We start from the raw sequence: 23,639 nt of genomic DNA on the forward strand, positions 1-23,639 counted from the left end.
AAAAACAGATGACAGAGTCACAGACAAGACGTCTCACTGAGTCTTTTATGCTGCATGGCACAAACACATTGAGCAACACAACACTGTATTAAAACTGCATTTAGGAAGCTTTCACAGAAGAGAAGTAGTACTCGCATCAGTTTGGGGAGAACGTGAAAAAAATTCACACCCTTTGATTTGTTTCACTTTTAAACAATGTCTTACAGCAGGCTAGAATTTGCCTGCTGGTCTAGACCCGAGTTTATGTGAACTTTCACAGCTGCCATAACGACCCAGACTAAGGGTACTTTCACACCATCAGTGTTCAGTCCATTTAAACGGACCAGTTGTTTCTTTTTTATTAGAAACTTGTTAAGATTGTGATATTTTTGACCTTCTTACATGATTATATAAATCATGTAAGCATTTGCTTTTAGAAATTCAAGGAACATCCCCTAAACCAGCAATCTGTTGGAAACATAATGGACGACTATTTTCTGTAAAATAAAAAGGAAATTGATCGTTCAGAGCATTTTATGTCAGAGAAATAATTTTACAATTAATGTTAGATTTAACGGGGAGTCAATGAAGAAAGGCTGAGAGAGCCGGCAAAATCAATTAGGTCAAGGCTTCCTGACTGCCCACTCTTTAAACATTGATAAGTCTTGAACTTGTAATGCACTGAGCAACATTTAGTATCTTTTAATTGAATTTTGACGGTGGTTTTGTTTCACAAATGACTTATTGATGAGAAAACTTGCTGCTTGAGCGACAGTGTCTCGTCATCGCTCTCGTCTCCGGAGAGACGGACGAGAATTGGCCGGGAGACAGAGGTGTCACATACATCAGCTCGGCCGTCAGGGACGCGGGGCTTTGTCACAGAAAGAAATTGCGCATTAGTGAATATGTGAGTGTGTGTGCAAGTGCATGCACGGGGACCAAAAGCTCAAACCGAGGATTTGATTTTCAATTACCGCAATGGACACCTTGGGAACGGACCAGTGGCACTGTACTTTGAGGTTCTGAAGATTGTCAAAGCTTTGATTTACACAAAGCTTTTTAGAATCTCTGCATGGATTTTTTTACATTGTACATACATGCATATGTGCATGCGTGCGTGTGCGTGTGTGTGTGTGTGTGTGTCTTTGGAGGATGGGTGGGCAGAATGTGGAGGGAGGTGGCAAGTATCTTAATGCACAATGTTGTGAGCATAAATTGAATTGGACTCCATATTCTCAATTTCCCCTCCCACACAAGATGGAAAAAACAGTTGATCATATTACTGCAGCTCAATATAGTTTAGACCTCCTCCACTAGCCACACACGGACTCACACACACACACGCACACACACACACACACACACACACACACACACACACACACACACACACACACACACACACACACACACACATACGGGTTTATATGTATTAGCAGGACAATTTTTTCAAACCAGTTTTTTGCAACATTAAACGGACACCCCTTTCCACTTATGCTAGAAAGACGTAGTAAGTTGTCAAAAATCTTGTTTGAGCTACACAACATAGATCTCACTTAAAAATTTAGATACACACATCAGAACTCAAAATATGAGAACCTGATGCAATGCTGTATTAAAAGGACAAAAGATAATGAGATGCTTGGCTCCGCCCATGACACCAACAGTAATTATCAGGGCCAATTTTATTTATCAGGACCACAGCATACACATACAAAAAACATACAATTTATGTGCATTAAGAAGTCCAAACATGGAAATATGGACTATAACTGGTCCATATTTCTGTGCAGTGCATCTGTCATCCCATGAGATGTCTGAATCATCTACGGAATCAGGAACATACTCCTCTTCTGATGATGTCACCTCACTTGAACTTTGTTCTGGACAGACCTGTTGATTAAAAACATATTTTGTATACATTGAAAGCATTTCAGCAAGAATATTTCGGTAACACTTTATTTGAAGGGGGGTTGAATAAGACTGTCATGACACTGTCATAAACATGACAACACATGTCATGAACATGAATAAGCCTTCATGAATATTTATGACTGTTGTCATAAAGCGTCATTCGGTAAATTATGACACTTTTAATACAAAGTTGACATTATTCAAAATGTCTGTTATGACAACTTGACATTAACTAAGAAATCATTACTGTTTAAACTTACCTTTAATAACATGGAGATACCTAATTTCTTAAGTGTAATCAGTAATTCTTTTATAACAAATTTATATCAGTATATGAATACTGAATGATTGTTTCTAAAAAAAAATTAAAATAAACAATGTCTACCTAATGTATGAACCTGTCAAGTTGAGTATTACACAGGATCCATGTGTCTGTGTGCATCTAAATTTAACTTTCATTCTTTTCTACCTCTAATTTCAAAACTCAGTCTTCCACATTTCTACATCTTACATGGTAAGTATTATACAAGACCTGTGTGTTTGAAGAGTACTTCATATTATTTTAGTGACTTTATATAAGAATCTAAGTTGGTTGTTGGAGAGCAAAATTACCTCTGGAGGGTTGGTTGAACAGGATCCGCATACATCCATGTCACCAACCTGACACAGTTCATCTTTGGAAATTTGAAATGTAAAGAACACTCAATAAATGTGAGTTTGTTGAAAATGTAGAAAACAGTCCTCCCTATTTCTGCACCTTACATTTTGAGTATTACACAGGACCTGTGTGTATGTGCGTTTCTAAGTGTAATTTTCTATCTTTTCTGCTAGTAATGTCAAAACTCAATTTTCCAAATTTCTGCAACTTACATGATGAGCATTACAAAAGACCTGTGTGTATGTGCACTCCTAAATGTGACTTTCATTCTTCTTTACTTGTAATTTCAATACTCAGTCCTCCCTATTCCTGCACCTTACATTTTGAGTATTACACAGGACTTGTGTGTATGTGCGCTTCTAAAAGTAATTTTCATTCTTTTCTACCTGTAATTTCAAAACTCAGTTTTTGAAATTTCTGCAACATACCTGATGAGCATTACACAAGACCTGTTTGTATGCATGCTTCTCAATGTAAATTTCATTCTTCTGTACTAGTAATTTCAAAACTCAGTCCTCCTTATTCCTGCACCTTACATTTTGAGTATTACACAGGACCTGTGTGTATGTGCACTTCTAAATGTAGCTTTCATTCTTTTATATGTGTAATTTCAAACCTCAGTTCCCCCCTTTTATGCAGCTTACATATCAAGTGTTACACAAGACTTGTGTGTTTGAACAGTACTTAATATCATATCAAAAACTCTATTTTAGAAAATAAGTTGGTCGTTGGAGACCAAAATTACCTCATGAGGGTTGGTTGAACAGGATCCGCATGAATTCACGTCACCAACCTGACACGGTTCATCTTTGGAAATCTGAAATGTAAAGAACACTTACTGAATATGAGTTTGTTCCCAATTTAGAAAACAGTCCTCCCTATTCCTGCCCCTTACATTTTGAGTATTACACAGGACCTGTGTATATGAGCGCTTCTTTATGCAACTTTCATTCTTCTGTACTTGTAATTTCAAAACGTAGTCCTCCTTATTCCTTCCTCTTACATTTTGAGTATTACACAGGACCTGTGTATATGAGCGCTTCTTTATGCAACTTTCATTCTTCTGTACTTGTAATTTCAAAACGTAGTCCTCCTTATTCCTTCCTCTTACATTTTGAGTATTACACAGGACCTGTGTGTATGAGCGCTTCTAAATGTAACTTTCATTCTTTTGTACATGTAATTTCAAAACTCAGTCCTCCCTTTTTATGTGGCTTACATATCAAGTATTACACAAGACCTGTGTGTTTGAACCGTACTTAACAGTCATCCCCAACCACAGGACCGCGGACTAGTATGAGTCTGTGGACCAATTGGTACTGGGTCGCACAAGAAAAATATTTACATGTTACGTATTGTCTGAGTCTGGAGGATCCATTATTTTGAAAACCCTTTAACTGGATTCTCTTGGTTACGTCTTGTGCGGCAACATTGAGCCCACAATGAGTAAGAAAGCGATGTCTTTGGAAAGTTTCTTTGGAAAAGCGGAGAAAGACCAGAGACAGGAGAGTGGATTTATCCTGAACCTGTAGGTGACTCCCATGTTCCAAGCCCACTCTGCATAATATGCACTGGCTTACTAATGAGGCAATGAAGCTTCAAACTGCTTTGCCATTACACACCAAGCACCCTCTGCATTGGGTGTCATCGTTTCCCAGGTGGGATCATCTCATTGCAGAGAAACAAGCTCAGAACTCCCATTAATTTATAGTTGTGAGTTAAAATTTTCATGAAAATAAATGTTCGTTTTTGTGGCGTATTCAAATCTTATTTTGAAGGGATGTGTGAACGTTGCCAGAGCGACCAGAGTCTGAGAGCATTATGGCAGTTATCGAGACGAGAGAAATAGAGCTTGTAAGTCTTAAGTCTGGTTCACACGGCATGATTTTAGGATTCAGACGATTTTCCAAACTTCTGTGACCACAGAGCTGATAAAAGTACAACAGGTTCGTGTGTCCAGCCACATAACAGGAGCAAATCTTGCCATGTGAGCAGGCTTTAGTACAAAATAATGTCACGTTAATTTAATGGATAGTTGAAAAGTTACCGGGTTTATCAACTGTGGTAGCAATTTTGCTCCAACTCCACTCCTCATCATTTCTATGGATATTCTTTGTACGAAATGCTGAATAAACATTCATGCCATTTCCACATATCTTCGATGTCCACCGGACTCATTTGTGCTTGTCTGCTCAGCTCTTTGGGATTCCCCTCCATGAGCTTCGTCACCGCGCTTTCTGATTGGCTACCTGTCAAGTTCAACAGGTTGAGTTCTAGCTCCCAATCAAGTAAAAACCCTACAAGTTGCTAGAATATGCCTGATTTTATATCAGAGCAGTCCCAATGTTCCAACGACTGGATGCGATCATGCCACACATGGCAGGATGAACAGTTACAATTATCGTGAGCAACGTTCTAAGATTGCTGTAAGGGGAAATTAAGGGTAAAAAAAGAATCCGAGCCTCAGAAAAATTGCCAAGTCTTGACCGGTCCACGGTGATAAAAAGGTTGGGGACCACTGGTACTCAATATAATTTCAAAGACTTTATCTTAGAAAATAAGTTGGTCGTTGGAGACCAAAATTACCTCTGGAGGGTTGGTTGAAATCTGAAATGTAAAGAACACTCACTAAATGTGAGTTTGTTCCCAATGTAGAAAGCAGTCCTCCCTATTCCTGCAGCTTACATATTGAGTATTACACAGGACCTGTGTGTATGCGTGCTTCTCAATGTAACTTTCATTCTTCTGTACTTGTAATTTCAAAACTCAGTCCTCCCTATTCCTGCACCTTACATTTTGAGTATTACACAGGACCTGTGTGTATGCATGCTTCTCAATGTAACTTTCATTCTGCTGTACTTGTAATTTCAAAACTCAGTCCTCCCTATTCCTGCAGCTTACATATTGAGTATTACACAGGACCTGTCTGTATGCGTGCTTCTCAATGTAACTTTCATTCTTCTGTACTTGTAATTTCAAAACTCAGTCCTCCCTATTCCTGCACCTTACATTTTGAGTATTACACAGGACCTGTGTGTATGCATGCTTCTCAATGTAACTTTCATTCTGCTGTACTTGTAATTTCAAAACTCAGTCCTCCCTATTCCTGCACCTTACATTTTGAGTATTACACAGAACCTGTGTGTATGCGTGCTTCTCAATGTAACTTTCATTCTTCTGTACTTGTAATTTCAAAACTCAGTCCTCCTTATTCCTGCACCTTACATTTTGAGTATTACACAGGACCTGTGTGTATGTGCGCTTCTCAATGTAACTTTCAGTCTTCTATACTTGTAATTTCAAAAGCCAGTCCTCCACTTTTATGCAGCCAACATATGTAGGATTACACAACACATGTGTGTTTGAACAGTACTTCATATCATTTCGATTACTTTATTTTAGAGAAAAAGTTGGTCGTTGGAGACCAAAATGTGCACTTCTAAATGTAATTTTCATTCTTCTATACTTGTAATTTGAAAACTCAGTCCTCCCTTTTTATGCAGCCAACAAATCTAGTACTACACAACACCTATGTGTTTGTACTCTACGTAATATTTCAATTACTTTAATTTAGAGAATAATTTGGTCATTGGAGACCAAAATTACCTCAGGAGGGTTGGTTGAACAGAATCCACATGCATCCATGTCACCAGCCTGACACAGTTCATCTTTGGAAATCTGAAATGTAAAGAACACTCACTAAATGTTTGTTCCCAATATAGAAAAGTCCTCCCTATTCCTGCACCTTACATTTTGAGTATTACACAGAACCTGTGTGTATGCGTGCTTCTCAATGTAACTTTCATTCTTCTGTACTTGTAATTTCAAAACTCAGTCCTCCTTATTCCTGCACCTTACATTTTGAGTATTACACAGGACCTGTGTGTATGTGCGCTTCTAAATGTAATTTTCATTCTTCTATACTTGTAATTTCAAAACGCAGTCCTCCCTTTTTATGCAGCTAACATATCTAATATTACACAACACATGTGTGTTTGAGCAATACTTAATATCATTTCAATTACTTTATTTTAGAGAGTAAGTTGGTCATTGGAGACCAAAATTACCTCTGGAGGGTTGGTTGAACAGGATCCGCATGCGTCCACATCACCAACCTGACAGTTCATCTTTGGAAATCTGAAATGAAGGGATGTACACTGAATGAGTCCATACTTCTCAATAGAAAAATGAAGTCCACCTACTGTATGTGCCTGTCCACTTCTTGTTTTCAACTATAATGAAACCCTGTACTACAACTTGACATATCCTTCAATTATGTCTTCAGTGCTACTTGAATGATTTTTGATAGTATTTTCACACTTATAAGCACCTTTCTTCTCCATGGCCAGTCAAAATCACCATAATTATAAGTGATTTCTTCCCCTGGACCAATATATTTGAGTGCAAATAAACAGATGAGGTCTTCCATCCACTCTTTTAACTTTCATTTTGCTGTTTGGGTTCATCTGATCATTTACCAGCCTCCCCAATCATCCATCCTCTCTGGCAACATCAACACTAAAATATTAAGTATGAAAATAAGAATAATTATACCATGCAAGGGAAAGGATTTTGCATATTTGGTGTTTGCATGTCAGAAGAATATTCCTCTACCAACAAAAACTCTTTTACTGATGAAGCTGAAAATGTTTACATCACTGTATTTAGATGTAAAATAAAAACACAACAACCTTGAAACAGTCGCATACCAAAGCTTTTGTCCATTGAAGTTGAAATCAAACATAAGAACCTCGAGTGTATCATGGTAAACTTTCAGTCGGTTTTCTTGTTCCTTTCTACTTATGACTTCTCTGTACTCAATAAGGAAATCTGCTTTTTGAACACACCCCAACCTGTAGGTACACATAATAAGTAGGATAAACTTTAAACAATGCAGATATATCAAATAGTAGCAATTGAAATTAACATTTTTCAAAATCAGTTAATTGATCTAATTGGATGTCTTTCTGTGGTTACTTAAACATTTTTTGTCAACTGAATGCAACTCATTATTTTGTACTTGTAATTTCAAAACTCAGTCCTCCATATATTTATTGAGGACAGTTACAAGTACCTGGGAATACCACAAGCAAATGGCAACCTCGATGAGGTCACAAGGAAAGGAGCCACAGTCAAATACCTCCAATGAATAAGGCAAGTCCTGAGAAGCCAGCTCAATGGCAAGAACAAGATCCATGCAATAAACACCTATGCCTTACCAGTAATCAGATACCCTGCTGGAATAATTAGCTGGCCAATGGAAGAGATAAAGGCCACAGATATTAAGACTTGGAAGCTACTAACCATGCATGGAGGGTTCCACCCCAAATCCAGCACCCTGAGACTGTACACAAGCCGTAAGGAAGGAGGCAGAGGACTAGCAAGTGTGAGAGCCACTGTCCAGGATGAAACATCCAAGATCCATAAATACATCAAGGACAAAGCCTCAACAGACGATGTGCTCAGCGAATGTCTCAGGCAATGGGGAACAGAGGACGAGGTGCTAGAGGTACCATCATGGGAGGACAAGCCCCTACATGGGATGTACCACAGACAACTGAAGTGGCTGATATCAGGAAATCCTACCAATGACTGGAAAAAGCTGGACTCAAGGACAGCACAGAGGCCCTCATCCTGGCTGCACAGGAACAGGCCCTAAACACCAGAGCAATAGAGGCTCAGATCTACCACACCAGACAAGACCCAAGGTGTAGGTTGTGCAAGGAGGCCCCTGAGACAGTCCAGGACATAACAGCAGGGTGCAAGATGCTGGCAGGGAAAGCGTACATGGAACGACATAACCAAGTGGCGAGCATAGTGTACAGGAACATCTGTGCAGAATATGGACTGGAAGCCCCAAGATCGAAGTGGGGAACACCCCCAAAGGTGGTGGAGAATGACCGAGCTAAGATCTTGCGGGACTTCCAGATCCAGATAGACAAGATGGTAATGGAGAACCAACCGGACATTGTGGTGGTGGATAAAGAACAGAGGAAAGTTGTTGTGGTGGATGTAGCAATACCAAGTGACTACAACATCAGGAAAACGGAGCATGAGAAACTGGAGAAATACCAGGGCCTCAGAGAGGAACTGGAAAAGACCTGGAAGGTGAAGACCACAGTGGTGCCTGTGGTCATCGGGGCCCTCGGGGCAGTCACCCCCAAACTGGAGCAGTGGCTAAAACAGATCCCAGGAACAACATCAGACAGCTCAGTCCAGAAATGTCCAGTTCTAGGCACAGCCAAGATACTGCGCAGAGCCCTCAAGCTCCCAGGCCTCTGGTAGAGGACCCGAGCTCAGAGGATGAAAGAGAACACCCACGGAGGGTGAGAAGGATATATATATATGGATATATGTGCCTTACCAGTAATCAGATACCCTGCCGGAATAATTAGCTGGCCAATGGAAGAGATGAAGGCCATAGATGTTAAGACTCGGAAGCTACTAACCATGCATGGAGGGTTCCACCCCAAATCCAGCACCCTGAGACTGTACACAAGCCGTAAGGAAGGAGGCAGAGGACTAGTGAGTGTGAGAACCACTGTCCAGGATGAAACATCCAAGATCCATAAATACATCAGGGAAAAAGCCTCAACGGACGATGTGCTCAGCGAATGTCTCAGGCAATGGGGAACAGAGGACGAGGTGCTGGAGGAACCATCATGGGAGGACAAGCCCCTACATGGGATGTACCACCGACAAATAACTGAAGTGGCTGATATCAGGAAATCCTACCAATGGCTGGAAAAAGCTGGACTCAAGGACAGCACAAAGGCCCTCATCCTGGCAGCCCAGGAACAGGCCCTAAACACCAGGGGGGCAATAGAGGCTCAGATCTACCACACCAGACAAGACCCAAGGTGTAGGTTGTGCAAGGAGGCCCCTGAGACAGTCCAGGACATAACAGCAGGGTGCAAGATGCTGGCAGGGAAAGCATACATGGAACGACATAACTAAGTGGCGGGCATAGTGTACAGAAACATCTGTTCAGAATATGGACTGGAAGCCCCGAGATCGAAGTGTGGAACACCCCCAAAGGTGGTGGAGAATGACCGAGCTAAGATCCTGTGGGACTTCCAGATCCAGACAGACAAGATGGTAATGGCGAACCAACCGGACATTGTGGTGGTGGATAAAGAACAGAGGAAAGCCGTTGTGGTGGATGTAGCAATACCAAGTGACCACAACATCAGGAAAAAGGAGAAACTGGAGAAATACCAGGGCCTCAGAGAGGAACTGGAGAAGGCCTGGAAGGTGAAGACCACAGTGGTGCCTGTGGTCATCGGGGCCCTCGGGGCAGTCACCCCCAAACTGGAGCAGTGGCTCAAACAGATCCCAGGAACAACATCAGACATCTCAGTCCAGAAATGTGCAGTTCTAGGCACAGCCAAGATACTGCGCAGAACCCTCAAGCTCCCAGGCCTCTGGTAGAGGACCCGAGCTCAGAGGATGAAAGAGACCACCCGCGGAGGGTGAGAAGGGAATTTTTTTTAAATTTTATATACATAAGCTTCTATTGTATTTTGAGCAGTTGCTTGTCTCCTTCGGAATAAGAAAGATGTTCTGATTATAATGATCATCGATCATGATCTATGCTAATAATGTGCAGTATAAAAATAGTTTAAAAGTGAAAAAGCAAAACAAAAGAAAAATGATCATTTAATAAACTCTGGAATCCTGTGCATAATATAGTCACAACTCACCTTTAAATGAATTGAGGTATTTTACATCAAATCCTTCTTTATCTTCACCTAAGGAGCAATAACTGGAATCATGTTTGCTCTCTGAGACCTTGTTGTTGACATCTCCTGCAAAGATCAGAGAATACAACATGATACTGTACACCAGGGGTGTCAAACTCCAGGCCTCGAGGGCCAGGGTACTGCAACTTTTAGATGTTTGTCTGGTCTAAAACACCTTAAGTATATGACTGAATTAGCTTCTCAGTGCAATCAAGTTGATTGCACCCCATTTTATCCAGCCATGTGGCATCAGAAACACATCTAAAAGTTGCTGGACACCAGCCCTTAAGACCTTGAGTTTGACACCCCTGCTGTACACAATATGATTTGATGTTATTGTATGTGAAAATGTACTGAAGTACACAGTACTACATAATTGACTTTCTATTGACAGATTCTCAAAATCTTCAAATATTAAAACATTATCTTAATACTAATGATTATTACCTAGGATCATTTGTGCCTGTGAAATAATATCACTCACTAATATACAGAAAATGACCAAACACAGTTTTATCTAATTCTGGAGTGAGCCACCTTCCCTTTAAACTCTGGTACACTGACTAACATGGTTGGTAATTACTAGCTAAAATGCTGCAAATCAAATGCTTTGGTGTATCCAAGCATCAAGTAACCTACAACATTCAGCAAAATTACAAAACTATATGTACTTAAATGTCTTAAGAGATTCTGTATGAGTCTTACCTCTTTCTCCACGCAAAACAAATGAAACAAGTTCAATTAATACTAATGGCTTGCACCTGGACTTGACTGATTGTACCATGTTGACAGAGGAGGAGGGGTACAACAAAAGGAGAATTCCATTTTGTTTCTGAAGCACACAAGGTCTGATTTTTTTCAGGAACAAGAAAATTTTGAGTAATATTTTGTAACTTTCATTCAGTATTTCAAAGTTAAATAGTTTATCATACATTTTTCTTTAATTAAGAGGCAACAGTTAGATGGTATCTCCCACCAGCAATGTTGTCACTTCCTTTAATCATTTCTGTTCAATCAATTAATCATGTTTATTTGTATAGCACATTTCAGCAGCAGGGCAGTTCAAAACACTTTATATCATAAAAACAAAAACTGTTGTCTAATGGCAGACACAACACCTGCAGAAAAAGATTGGCTGATGTACCTGCCAATAGACAATTTAGACTACCTAGACAATCTGCATGTATGCAGAGTAGAGACATTGAGATAACGACAAAATATCAATCTTTAAATTTTTGTCCTAACAGTAACATAAGTAATCATGATATTTTTGGCACTTTAAATATTTTTTAAATAAACGATTTTTATTTTTATATTTCTAATTCTGTATTACTCCATGACTGGTTATCCCTTCTTTCAAATTCAAAAATACTTTATTGATCCTTGGTCTTCACAGTATATTAGCAGTTCCCAAAGGTGTGCTTCTCTGTATCAAGAGGTCTGATCTATCTCCAGGTATTTGTTTGAGCCAGTCTTCCAGTTTAGGGGTCATTACCCCAAGGGTTTCAGTGACCACAAGCACTACTGTTGCTTTCACCTTCCACATTTTTTGTAATCTCCTAAGACCCAAACTCTCACATGGAGTGCATTATTAATTCATCTATGGGCTGATTGGGACCTAATGATTCCAAAAACAAAGAATTATCGTTTTACATGATATGTGGACAACATTTTTCTCAGAAAAATACTTATTCATTTTAAATCACCATGTTTAGCACCATGGTAAATATATGCAGTTGCTAACTTTTGTAAACTTACACAACAAAAGAAACACTGAACATCTTGAGTCTAACCTGTAATGTGTTATAATCTTCCACCACCACCAAGTCATAAAATAATGGCCTAACATGTGGACACCAGGTCCCATCTAGAGCAAAATTTAGTATTGTGGACTAGACAGCCCAAAATAAGTCAACCACTCAAGTTCTAGGAGGATGATGGGGTTTTTTAGCCTTTGGTATTTCTCTAGTTTTTTTCTGTACCTTCTGTTCATTCAGGATAGCTACATCATAACAACTGCTTTGCTCTGCTGCTCAATGATCACCATGTTCAGTTGGTTTGCTTTTCCCATTTTGTCTTCCTGTATATGGAAGGCCCACAGGATCTTAGCTTGTTCGTTTTCTACCACTTTGTGTGGCATTTCCCATTTTAAGGAGGTGTGTTAAAGGTTATATTCCCTTCAGATGTTTCTTCACACTATTCTGGGTACTTGGTTGTGGCGGTTGTGGTTCTGTCATTGGACTTGCCTTACTATTTGTACAGTGGCTTTCTAAAGTATCCATAGCCCTTGAACTTTTCCATATTTTGTCACAACTGGAAATATATTTTCACAGAATTTTATGGGAAAGACAAACACAAAGTGGTATATACTTGTGAAGTAGAAACAAAACTATACATGGTTCTGGTTCTGGGGATGCAGAGCAGACCAGAATCAACAAACTGTTAGCAGTAGTTTGGTGAAAAAAATGGCTCTCTTATGGTTTATATTTATTTTAATCCACACACTTATTCCACACACGTATTATTCATAATATTTTAAATAAAAAATATTTGATCAAAAATATATATTAATTTCTGGATATTTTTAGGTGCCACATACACCTTTTGTCCAATGTAAGGTTGGACAAAAGGTTGGGTTTAGGCATCCAACTAACCTTTATAAAATATTCAGTCTTATAGCACAGAGTAATCATATTTCCAACTCATCCCCAGTGTAAGAGTTGGCAATTTACACACAATTCATGTGTGTAAACAGCGACGTGAATTAGAAAGACACTGTAGTAATTAGCGGGACCTTCCGGCAGACAACCAATCAGAACAAGAGCTTGTGTGAATATTCATAAGGTCCTGCTATTACACAGAGTTGCCACCGGGGGCACTGTGGCGATACACAAATTATACACAAAATCTGGTTTATGTGTATTAAACGGACATCTCGTTTTTTTGCATTTTTGGGGTTATTGGACCAATAGAAACCTTTCTACGCTTTTAGATTTTTGTCAAAATTAGCAGGACACCACCCCTGTCCCGTTAATTCAAAATGTCCTGCTAGTGTTGCGTGTATTCTGACGAAATGTCCTGCTAAACCACATATACCAACACACACACACACACACACCCCCCCCCCCCACACACACACACACACACACACACGCACACACACACACACACACACACGCTTGGTGTCAATATCGCTGCAGGTGGAATTAAGTGGGTAGCCCATTTCCACACTGCCTAACAACAGCCCTATTGGAAGAAGCTTCAACATCCTCCTGGGGCTGAGCCTAAAGCTTTTGCATTATTTCCCAAAATGGGAATCATGTAAGCAGTTGCCAGCAGTTTTCTACTCACCTAAATATGAGATACTGACCATCTTTGTATCTCTGCAACAAAGTTGAGGATACAAAGATGGTCAATATCTCATATTTAGATGAATAGAAAACTGCTGGCTTTAGGCTCAGTCCCAGGAATATCCACTGTTATACAGGTGCTGGTCATAAAATTAGAATATTGTGATAAAGTTCATTATTTTCCATAATGTCATGATAAAAATTAAATTGTCATATATTTTAGATTCATTGCACACCAACTGAAATATTTCAGGTCTTTTATTGTTTTAATTTTGATGATTTTGGCAAACAGCTCTTGAAAACCCAAAATCCCTGTCTCAAAAAATTAGAATATTATGAAAAGGTTCTCTGAACGAGCAATAAAAATAATCATCTGAATCAACAAAGTAACTCTAAACACCTGAAAAAGATTCCTGAGGCCTTTAAAAACTCCCAGCCTGGTTCATTACTCAAAACCGCAATCATGGGTCAGATTGCTGACCTGACTGCTGTCCAGAAGGCCATCACTGACATCCTCAAGCAAGAGGGTGAGAAACAGAAAGAAATTTCTGAACGAATCGGCTGTTTGCAGAGTGTTATATCAAGGCACCTCAGTGGGAAGTCAGTAGGAAGGAAAAAGTGTGGCAGAAAACGCTACACAACGAGAAGAGGTGACCGGACCCTGAGGAAGATTGTGGAGAAGGGCCGATTCCAGACCAAATTAAATTTTCATCTCCATAAAACTTTTCAGCAGATGGAAGCATGAAGTGCTCCAAAATGTTCTGATAGCTGCTGCCTTGATCCTGCCCTTGATAAAACACAGTGGACCAACACCAGCAGCTGACATGGCACCCAGACCATCACTGACTGTGGGTACTTGACACTGGACTTCTGGCATTTTGGCATTTCCTTCTCCCCAGTCTTCCTCCAGAGTCTGGCACTTTGATTTCCGAATGACATGCAAAGTTTGCTTTCATCCGAAAAAAGTACTTTGGACCACTGAACAACAGTGGTCCAAAGTGCTGCTTCTCTGTAGCCCAGGTCCGGTGCTTCTGCCGCTGTTTCTGGTTCAAAAGTGGCTTGACCTTTGACCTGGGGAATGCAGCACCTGTAGCCCATTTCCTGCACTCGCCTGTGCACAGTGGCTCTGGATGTTTCTACTCCAGACTCAGTCCACTGCTTCCCCCAAGGTCTGGAATCGGCCCTTCTCCACAATCTTCCTCAGGGTCCGGTCACCTCTTCTCGTTGTGCAGCGTTTTCTGCCACACTTTTTCCTTCCTACTGACTTCCCACTGAGGTGCCTTGATATAACACTCTGCAAACAGCCGATTCGTTCAGAAATTTCTTTCCGTTTCTCACCCTCTTGCTTGAGGATGTCAGTGATGGCCTTCTGGACAGCAGTCAGGTCAGCAATCTGACCCATGATTGCGGTTTTGAGTAATGAACCAGGCTGGGAGTTTTTAAAGGCCTCAGGAATCTTTTTCAGGTGTTTAGAGTTATTTTGTTGATTCAGATGATTATTTTTATTGCTCGTTCAGAGAACCTTTTCATAATATTCTAATTTTTTGAGACAGGGATTTTGGGTTTTCAAGAGCTGTTTGCCAAAATCATCAAAATTAAAACAATAAAAGACCTGAAATATTTCAGTTGGTGTGCAATGAATCTAAAATATATGACAATTTAATTTTTATCATGACATTATGGAAAATAATGAACTTTATCACAATATTCTAATTTTATGACCAGCACCTGTATTATGCTATTGATTTAGGCTAAATCCTTTTTCTTTGGCCTGCTTGATGACTTTTACGTATTTCAACCATTTGTTAATGTTTTCTAATTCATCACTAAAAACATTTTCCTCAAAGCTAATGGGAAACATTTAGTTCTGTATTTTTATCATTATTTTTACACCATGATTTTCTTAATTATAGCCAGATTTCTTCTGTCGCTGACAGACTCTCTAGGGAAATGTCCCAAAAACCTCAAAACACCTTCATTAGTTTGGGGTGAGAGTGAAACAATCAATTTATTAATGAGCAAATATTAAATTGTTACATTGGAGGAATTTAATTCAGTTGACATACATAGGTATGTAGGCTTAGAGTTGTATGTCAGTGCATAAAAACCCCAGTACACGGTTCTTTGAATATTAATAGTACTTCTGAAGAAAAGATTAGTAAAAAGCCAACATTATTTTTCTTTGCAGAAGCATAATTTCTCAGAAAAAAATATAAAAATCCACCCTTTAATTTGATAACATTTATCTTTGTACAACCCCCTTTGGCTGTGAGGACAGTTTTAGTCTTTTTCATATAACATGTAATAACACAGGAGCTTACAGGAAGAGGGACTCCTCTTTATTCCTCTCATCCAGAAATCTGGGTCCTCTTGGCTCTCTCTTCTCTTTATTTCAACCAATAGGTTTTCTATGTCATTCCATATTATGAAAAAAGGTACATTTCTGTCTAAGTAATCCTTTCTCTGTTTATTTGGCAATATGTTTGAGAATGTCGTCCTACTGAAAGAGACAAGTACGACTCGTTCACATTTTATTGGGAGTAGCCATCAGATATTGTGATGTTTTACTAAACATTATAGACTCTCTGTCATATTTAACAATTGTCTGTCTTGAAGTGTTTTTTTGACATATCCTGATTTTCATCCTAACCTACCTGGAGTGTTTGTTTCTGAAAAGCTCAAACTTTGTTTCCTCTGTCCAAAACACACAGTCCTAATTAAAGTTTGAGAAGTGCTTAGAAAACCCCTCTTGTGTGATGATGTGATGGTTAATCAAACAATTCTCCTCTTTGGCATGCCTCCTAAACCTAATAGTTGTTAAGGAGGATTATTGATTATTTCCAACAGATATTTGTCTTACCTTTTTTACAATCCCTGCTTACTGTTCCTTATGCCAAGATAAACTTGAGCCTTTGAAAAACATTGTTTGTCACAGTCATAACTGCTTTTAGCTTTGCAATCACTGCTCTGATTGATAATAATTAGGCCATTTTGGCAAATACTAAGTCTAAATGTTATATTTATTCACCTAGGGAACAAAATAGCATGGCCTAAAATAATTACATTGAAATAAAGTGCAAGGAAGAAAGGGAAAGTATTCCCACAAACCTACTTTCAGTTGGCTGTGAGTATAAACTGACTGCTCTGGCAAGGATATCAGTGATTAGAGAGATAATGAGAGGTTCATGGTAATTTTGGAGAAGCTGCAGAGTTCCATATTTCAGGTAGGATAATGTGTTCACAGCGTATCTAGGCAAATTCATTCCCTATTGATCATTCACTAATAACAAGAGTTAGAGTTAGGGTGGCATGTCAAAGCCACTGCTGAAAGAAAGACTTAAAAAGTTTACAAGGCCTTCATGCAAACTACAATGCATGGTGGAAAACAAATTTCTCACATCATCCTGAATGCATCATCCCCACAGAGAGACATAGTGATAGAGTCATCATGCTGTGGCGATGCTTTTCTTCAGCAGGGACAGGGGAGCTGGTCTGAGCTTACAGGAAGATGAACAGCAGGACAAGAAGTCCAAACATAGAAATGCATTAGAAAAGTTATGATCAATGCATATTTTTTTTAGATATTGAAATTGTATTGGAAAGCTGCTCTTAAAAAATAAGAGTATTAAAAAATAAATACTCTGATGGAGCTTGAGCTCCTACACAATGACCAAAAGAAGAAAAATCCCCTCTCTAGATGTGCAAATCTAGTAGAGACAAACTCTGCAGACTGACCACTATTATTAAAGGTGTTTTAACAAAATATTGGCTTAAGGAAATACAAATGCAGGCAAAACTATACTCTGTTTTATTAAGGAAAAATGGATAAGGTAACATTTATTTTCCCTGTGCACTACTTCATGTTAGTATATCAAATAAAATCCAGATAAAATATTGTAAAAATCAAAGATGTTTGTATTGTGATAAAATATAGATGAAGGAATTGAAATGGTTTTGCAAGGCTTATGCATTTTACTACGAAATACCAGAAATAGCACTAAATGATGAGCACTGAGTAATTGCACTGAATATATAATTAGAGCATTTATCAACTCATGTAAATTTATAAAGACAAAAAACAAAATCGGCTCTTTTGGATTGTGGTTATTTGTCTTTTTGACTCATAAAACCTCCCAAAAAATGTTTCCTCAAGCTGCTCAGAGGTTCAAAGTCGCTTTAATTCCAGGAAGCAGTTTTGTTTTCAGTAGTAAACATCTGAAGCATTAAACAGAGCTTTAGTTGTTTCCTTGCCATCAGTTTTACAAATGCAAATAAAATTGACTGACAGCTTTTAATGGAAAAAAACACAGAGTTTCTAATGGCATAAACTGCCTGTGAGGCATTGTTGATGCTACTGCTAGACTCCTACAGTATCTGCAGCAGCAACATTGACTCATTTCTTTGCCCCGAGCTGCAGGGTTGACTTCCATTCCTCATGAAATACTTACACGAATACAAATGAAGATATTTAAAGATGTCTGCGTTTGCTAGGAGAGACAGGAATTATGGACACAACGTATAGTGTGTAGAATCAGTGGGCGGTGTGTGTGGGTGCACATCTGAGGGGGTCAGGCGAGACTATTTCAAGCTTATGGTGTCTAAAGAGTGAGACACACAAACACACATGATAAAACAACCAATCAGGAGGGAAGACGATATCCTGGCTTGTTTTCGTTTTCACATGGAAATGAAGCAGATGTGTTCACTAAAGTCAAACACCTTTATTTCTCGAGTGTTCAGCTCAGCTATCGACTTCTATTAGCGCTCAGTCTGGCTCTCATTCCAACAAGAGGTTTCAAATATCGCAGAGGAAAATTGAACCTTCAAAAAAAAAGAACACAATTAGAAATGAATGTCTTTTAAATTACCAGCAATATGAGACTTTAACTTTACATTTAATTATGTGTTTTATTTTTGAAGCTTTAAATGTAGCACCCACTAGAAGCATTCACACCTGTTGAACTTGTTCATATTTCACAATCACTGACACAAACATCCATACATTTTATTGTGGCAAAAAGTGAAAATATAAGTTAGTGGCTCTGATACCACCAAGTAAAATCCTTTTCAAGAGTTGCAGAAACCCACAGCTAAAAAGGAAGAATCAATTTTGTGTAATGCAAAACTCGCATTTGTGGAAAAGTAACATAAGCAAAACCTTTGCTGAAGAAAGTCATGACAGTCATGTTTACAGTTTGCCACAAATTACGCAGAGGAAAAAAATCAAACCTGTAGCAGAACCTGTAGTCATGCCTGCTCAAAAAAAGAATACATTTGAATTTCTTTAGCATTCATAAAGGTTACTTCTAACAGAAAACTAATCCTTCGCATCAAACTTAACACCCCACATCCAGTTCTGACACAGGATCATGACAGCATTATCGTAAAGGGAATTCGTAGAACAAGGCATTTATTTAGAGTTGAAGAAAAGATGAAAACAGAATGGAGTTAAATTCCAGAAAATCTTAAAAGAGAACATATTAGATGGTGAAGAAAATGAGACTCAGTGGAAATTCATCCTTCCATCAAGGAGAATAAACAAAATGTGGCAGCTACAGTGGAATGGCTCAGATAAATGCATGCTCACACAGACATTTGGAGAATGTCTGGTAGAGATTCCACCTGTTTGAAGGTGGTTGTAAGGTGGGAAAATCTGAGAAAGTTCAGGGATTTGAATGGATTACAAGGCACTGTATATTCTGCAATTTAACCAGCTTTTGTTGTTAGCTAATTAAGATTATGTCTAATGCATATGAGGGCTCCTTTACACTAAGTAGCTTGTAAATTGTCCAGGATTTTTAGTTATTTGTGGATTACAGAATATTATGTTCCTGAATATTGCTAAAAAAAAAAAAGTGAACAAAGTCAACTTTATAAATGTAACTAAACAGTAACAAAAAGTACATTTGTGACATTGCGAATGTGTTGCACTGATGGTTATAAGGAATATAAATCTTACTTTGCCCGTCTCCTCCTTCATGTGGCTCTGTCCAACACTATTCCTGCTCTCCATGATGCATGGCTGCCTTACACAACCTGCCAGACAGACAAACAGACAGGCAGGCAGGCGGGGATGAATTTCAAAATGGATGTCTTGAATGTGTCACCTGCCTGGATTTGTTATATGAAAAAACTCCACTTGACATAGATGGTGATAAAGATGTGAGTAGAAATGAGCCGTCTCTCAGAGGTTGATGTGACCCGGCACCTCAGCTGGTGAGCCACAGGTTGTGAAAACCTCTTGTGAAAACACAACGAGTTTTATACCATTTGAATGGTGTTTGTATTAGTACTCCTTTATGTGCATATCTAAAGCTAAAGTGTATAAATTAATTGTAAAACATTTTTTTTTATTTCCCAAACATATTTGAACTGCTAACATTGAACATTGATGAATATTCTGGCCTGAACACTATTTTAAACAGATTTTCCTTTATGCTTTATTTCTATTTCTGTCAGGTGTTTCTACAGAAATCTTTAAAGCTACACAATGTAACATTTATTTTTAAAAAAATGTTTTTTACACTAAAGACAACTTAGTGTAAAAAACACTGATCTACTTTTTGCTGGAAACCCAAAGCCTTCAAAATGGCTTTGTAATCCGTTTCAAATTGATACATGTCAGTGGCTTTGTTTCTCCTGTTTCTAAATCATGATGCTTTTTGAGATCTTTTATCAGCTTCCTTCTGCAATTATACAAGGCATCCACTGCTTCAGAGTGAAAACCATGCTGCTCCTCCTGAGTCTGAGCTTCAAAAATTGGTTTGTGAATCTCAATTTCTGAAAAATCCCTCTTTAAAGCTTTGCACCCTTTGAAGTGCTATCGATAATTACAAAGTAAATGTTGAAGGGACATTAGCTTCTAAGTCAAATATGTAATTTTATATCCAAGTTTTTTTTATGTTGTTTTGAAGATTCAGTTTTGTAGATTTCTGAAATGTTTCTCCTGGAGATTTGCAGGGAAGCTTGTAAGCATTGGTCGCCAAAGTGCATCGTCTGTTATGCCTAAGTGAATGCCTGTTAACACACAGCATAGTCAAATAGCACAAATATCAATACTAGCTGCACAATATTGAAAAAGTTCAGTGAGGCATACAACTGTTCTAAACGAGTGATTGTTTGGCTCAGATTATAATTTGCTTCAGGAGACAGACATGACTTTTCAACCATCTTAACAACAATCAGTGGCAGAGTCTGTCTTTCAAACAGTTTCCTGTATTTTCTTGCCTGTCAGAAGGTGATGCTTTAATCAATGCTGCAGGAACAAAATGCACAAAGAAATGTTGGCAATCTGTTTAAAGGATAATGTGAATGTGTTTGCATTTCAGTACAATTTGTGAAGAAAATTTGATTTTTCCATATTCTTCTGCTTATTTCATTTGTATGGGCCACTACGCTCCACGTTGGTTCTATGTTACAAAACATGGAAATCATAGTTTTCACCCATTAACTCTAAAAACGAGACAGTCTTTTCTCCATACTCTCTGCTGCTCTTCCCCAAACTTCAAGGAGAAACATTGGAGTGATTTTGTTTTGCTACTTTGCATGAATCTCCTCCAGACTTTATGGCTTTCTTCTCATTGTAATTTTAACAGCAGCTCAGTTTTGGTGCACAGGGCTTCCCAGTGCATGATATAAGACATGAAATGTATCCAGTATATTCCAAGTAAACTTTATGTATGATTAAAATCATGTTTATAGATGTACTATTACTTCCTGGACTACTGCAGAAGCCAATCGTTCCACTCTTTGTTTTGCACCAGTACCTCCTCCTGAGCAAGTCTGTGGCAACACTGGATGGTTGATTATATCCAGATGTTAATTTTACATCAGTCTCTCATCCTTTACAGATTGTTTTAGTCATTCACATCACCCAGATCAACCCAGCAAGATCAGAGGGATGTGTTTCCTTTAAATGCAGCTGCGATTGTGGAAACAAAGATAAGTGGTGGGGGATCCACCTTGGCAACATGTGTGAAATATGGTGCTGGGTGTTTCCACCACACCAACAACACTGTGGGTGAGCTCTGTGTCATGATCACATCTTTAAAGTTAATCTGATATGCATTTAAAGCTTCAAAATTAAATTCAGTTCCTCTATGCGAGTCTTAGCACGCTCTGTTCTGCTTAAGATTCATGTGAAAAATGTATTTCTCAGGTTGGAGGATAATGGAGGATCATAAAGTGGTGTTGCTCTCCTTGTAGCCAGCGATCTAAGTAGCTGCTGTCAGTGCTTTCTGCTGTATCACTGGTAAAGCAAAACTATTTTATTATTTCATTTCTTGCTCTCACTATGGCTCTGTGACTACCATTTGCAGGAAAACAAAGGTAAAACAGAAATGGGTCAACTTTGACTCTCCAGTTGGTGTTGACATTTTTCATCATGGAGTGTGAAGAACAACTTAACCCTAAAGGTTTATGGTGCAGCTGAAGTCCGTGAAAAACTATAAGTGATAACAATGTATTCAACGCAGTTTCATTTTTTTATTGAGCGACTAGAACCATGTTCACAAACAAAGGCTGTGCATTATGAACTGGCAGCTGGTTTAATGAAATGCAGTGCTAACAGGAGGGATAACCTGTTTCCTTTATCACTACCTTTAGTGGGACCAAAGCCATATTGAATTTTGAAGCAGGAAGAAACTTATATCATTAGAAACCAGTTTATGTCTCTTCAAATGATGCAACTGTTCAAATAAATAATTAACTACACGTCCAATATGTCTTGTTTCTTCAAACTTATTCTTGTATTCTTATTCTTATGTCTTGTTTCTTCAAACCTATTCAACAACTCACATCAAATAAGAGTCATTGGCAAAATAAGCAGATATGAATTCCTAGTAGAGGAATAGAGACGTTTTTACCCAAATTACTTAACTCTGCTTCATAAAGGTGGCACCATTTAATAGAAATAAACAAGCTTTCAACATAATGAATTTTATCTCCTAGAAGTTGTGCTACAACAAAGAAATAATTGATCAAACACAAAACGTCCTTTTTGCAATGTTTTAGTCCTGCGGATTACAAGTGGACTATTAATCTGTTTGGTTTCATTTTTGAGAAAAGGGCAGTAGAGAAGAAGATTGTTACAGTTTAACCCAGTTTGATTGGATTTGCACATCATCAAAGTAAGCTATGTCCCTTTACTATATACATCAAGCAAAAGAATTGTGTCTTTACGGCAATAATATATGCTTTTATCAAAATTAGAATGGAAATATGGTGTAAATTACTTCACATTTTAATCACGTCAGCAAATGCAGACTTCTCACAAATTCTTAGTTAATCTTTCTCTGGCTTCCCCGACATCTAACCTCGACAAAATAGGTCTTGATAGAAAACACCAGGTGCAGATTAGCGTAGAATATTGTGAAATGTGATGATTGCAACTGTCGGGTAGGTTGAATCAAAGTAATTTATTCCCATTCTGATCGATTGCCATGAAGGAGTGACTCCAGCAGACTTTATCACCTGTGAAATCAACTGTGATGAGTTCTGGAACGTGAAGGGCTTTTTTCCCCTGCAGCTAATATTTCCTTCCTTTGATAAACAATATAGCCCAGTCCGCAATAGACTAGACAATACCAGGAGCGTAAAAAAACTCATCTATAAATGAGATGACACCATTAAGTTGACGAACCTGCTAAGACATTGATGAATAATTCGCGGAGCATAGCAAATGCTTTTGATCGCTCACATCCAACCTTTGCTTGAGGTGCTTCTCACATTTTTTATTTTATTTTTTTGCCTTGTGGGTATTGGCCTGGCTCAGCTTGGTTTTGTGCTGTGATGATGAAAACTTGCAACTTTAAAAAGAATAATAAAATAAATAAATTGGAGACAGATCAATGATACTCGTTCCCTCCTGGGAAATAAAGAGAAAGAACAAAAATCAGCGAACATTTCACAGCCGTTTACCTTTTTCCATCATCCAAGGTCAAGTGGGGTTTAAAAAGTTAACTCAGAGAATTTATTTTATTTTTTTATGATAAAACA

General features: G+C 38.5%; 1 protein-coding gene and 1 long non-coding RNA gene across 4 annotated transcripts in view; one reads left to right on the top strand and one right to left on the bottom strand.

Annotated features, from left to right (window-relative positions):
- Positions 1–23,639, top strand: part of cabp7a (calcium binding protein 7a) — a 39,213-nt gene that overhangs the window by 2,593 nt on the left and 12,981 nt on the right. The gene's annotated exons all lie outside the window — the stretch shown is intronic.
- On the bottom strand, positions 1,619–11,044 carry LOC148157625 (uncharacterized). Of its 2 annotated transcripts, none has more exons than XR_015764239.1 (5): positions 10,255–11,044; positions 6,619–6,688; positions 6,158–6,229; positions 3,297–3,368; positions 1,619–1,872 (listed from the first exon to the last, which is right to left on the bottom strand). It is a non-coding gene; the product is annotated as an uncharacterized LOC148157625 (long non-coding RNA). The 2 variants fall into 2 exon arrangements; XR_015764240.1 differs by lacking the exon at positions 1,619–1,872 and adding an exon at positions 1,904–2,567.

This window comes from Poecilia mexicana, unplaced genomic scaffold (assembly GCF_051168715.1).
Source record: "Poecilia mexicana isolate PSO_F unplaced genomic scaffold, ASM5116871v1 scaffold_9, whole genome shotgun sequence".
Lineage (NCBI taxonomy): Eukaryota > Metazoa > Chordata > Actinopteri > Cyprinodontiformes > Poeciliidae > Poecilia > Poecilia mexicana.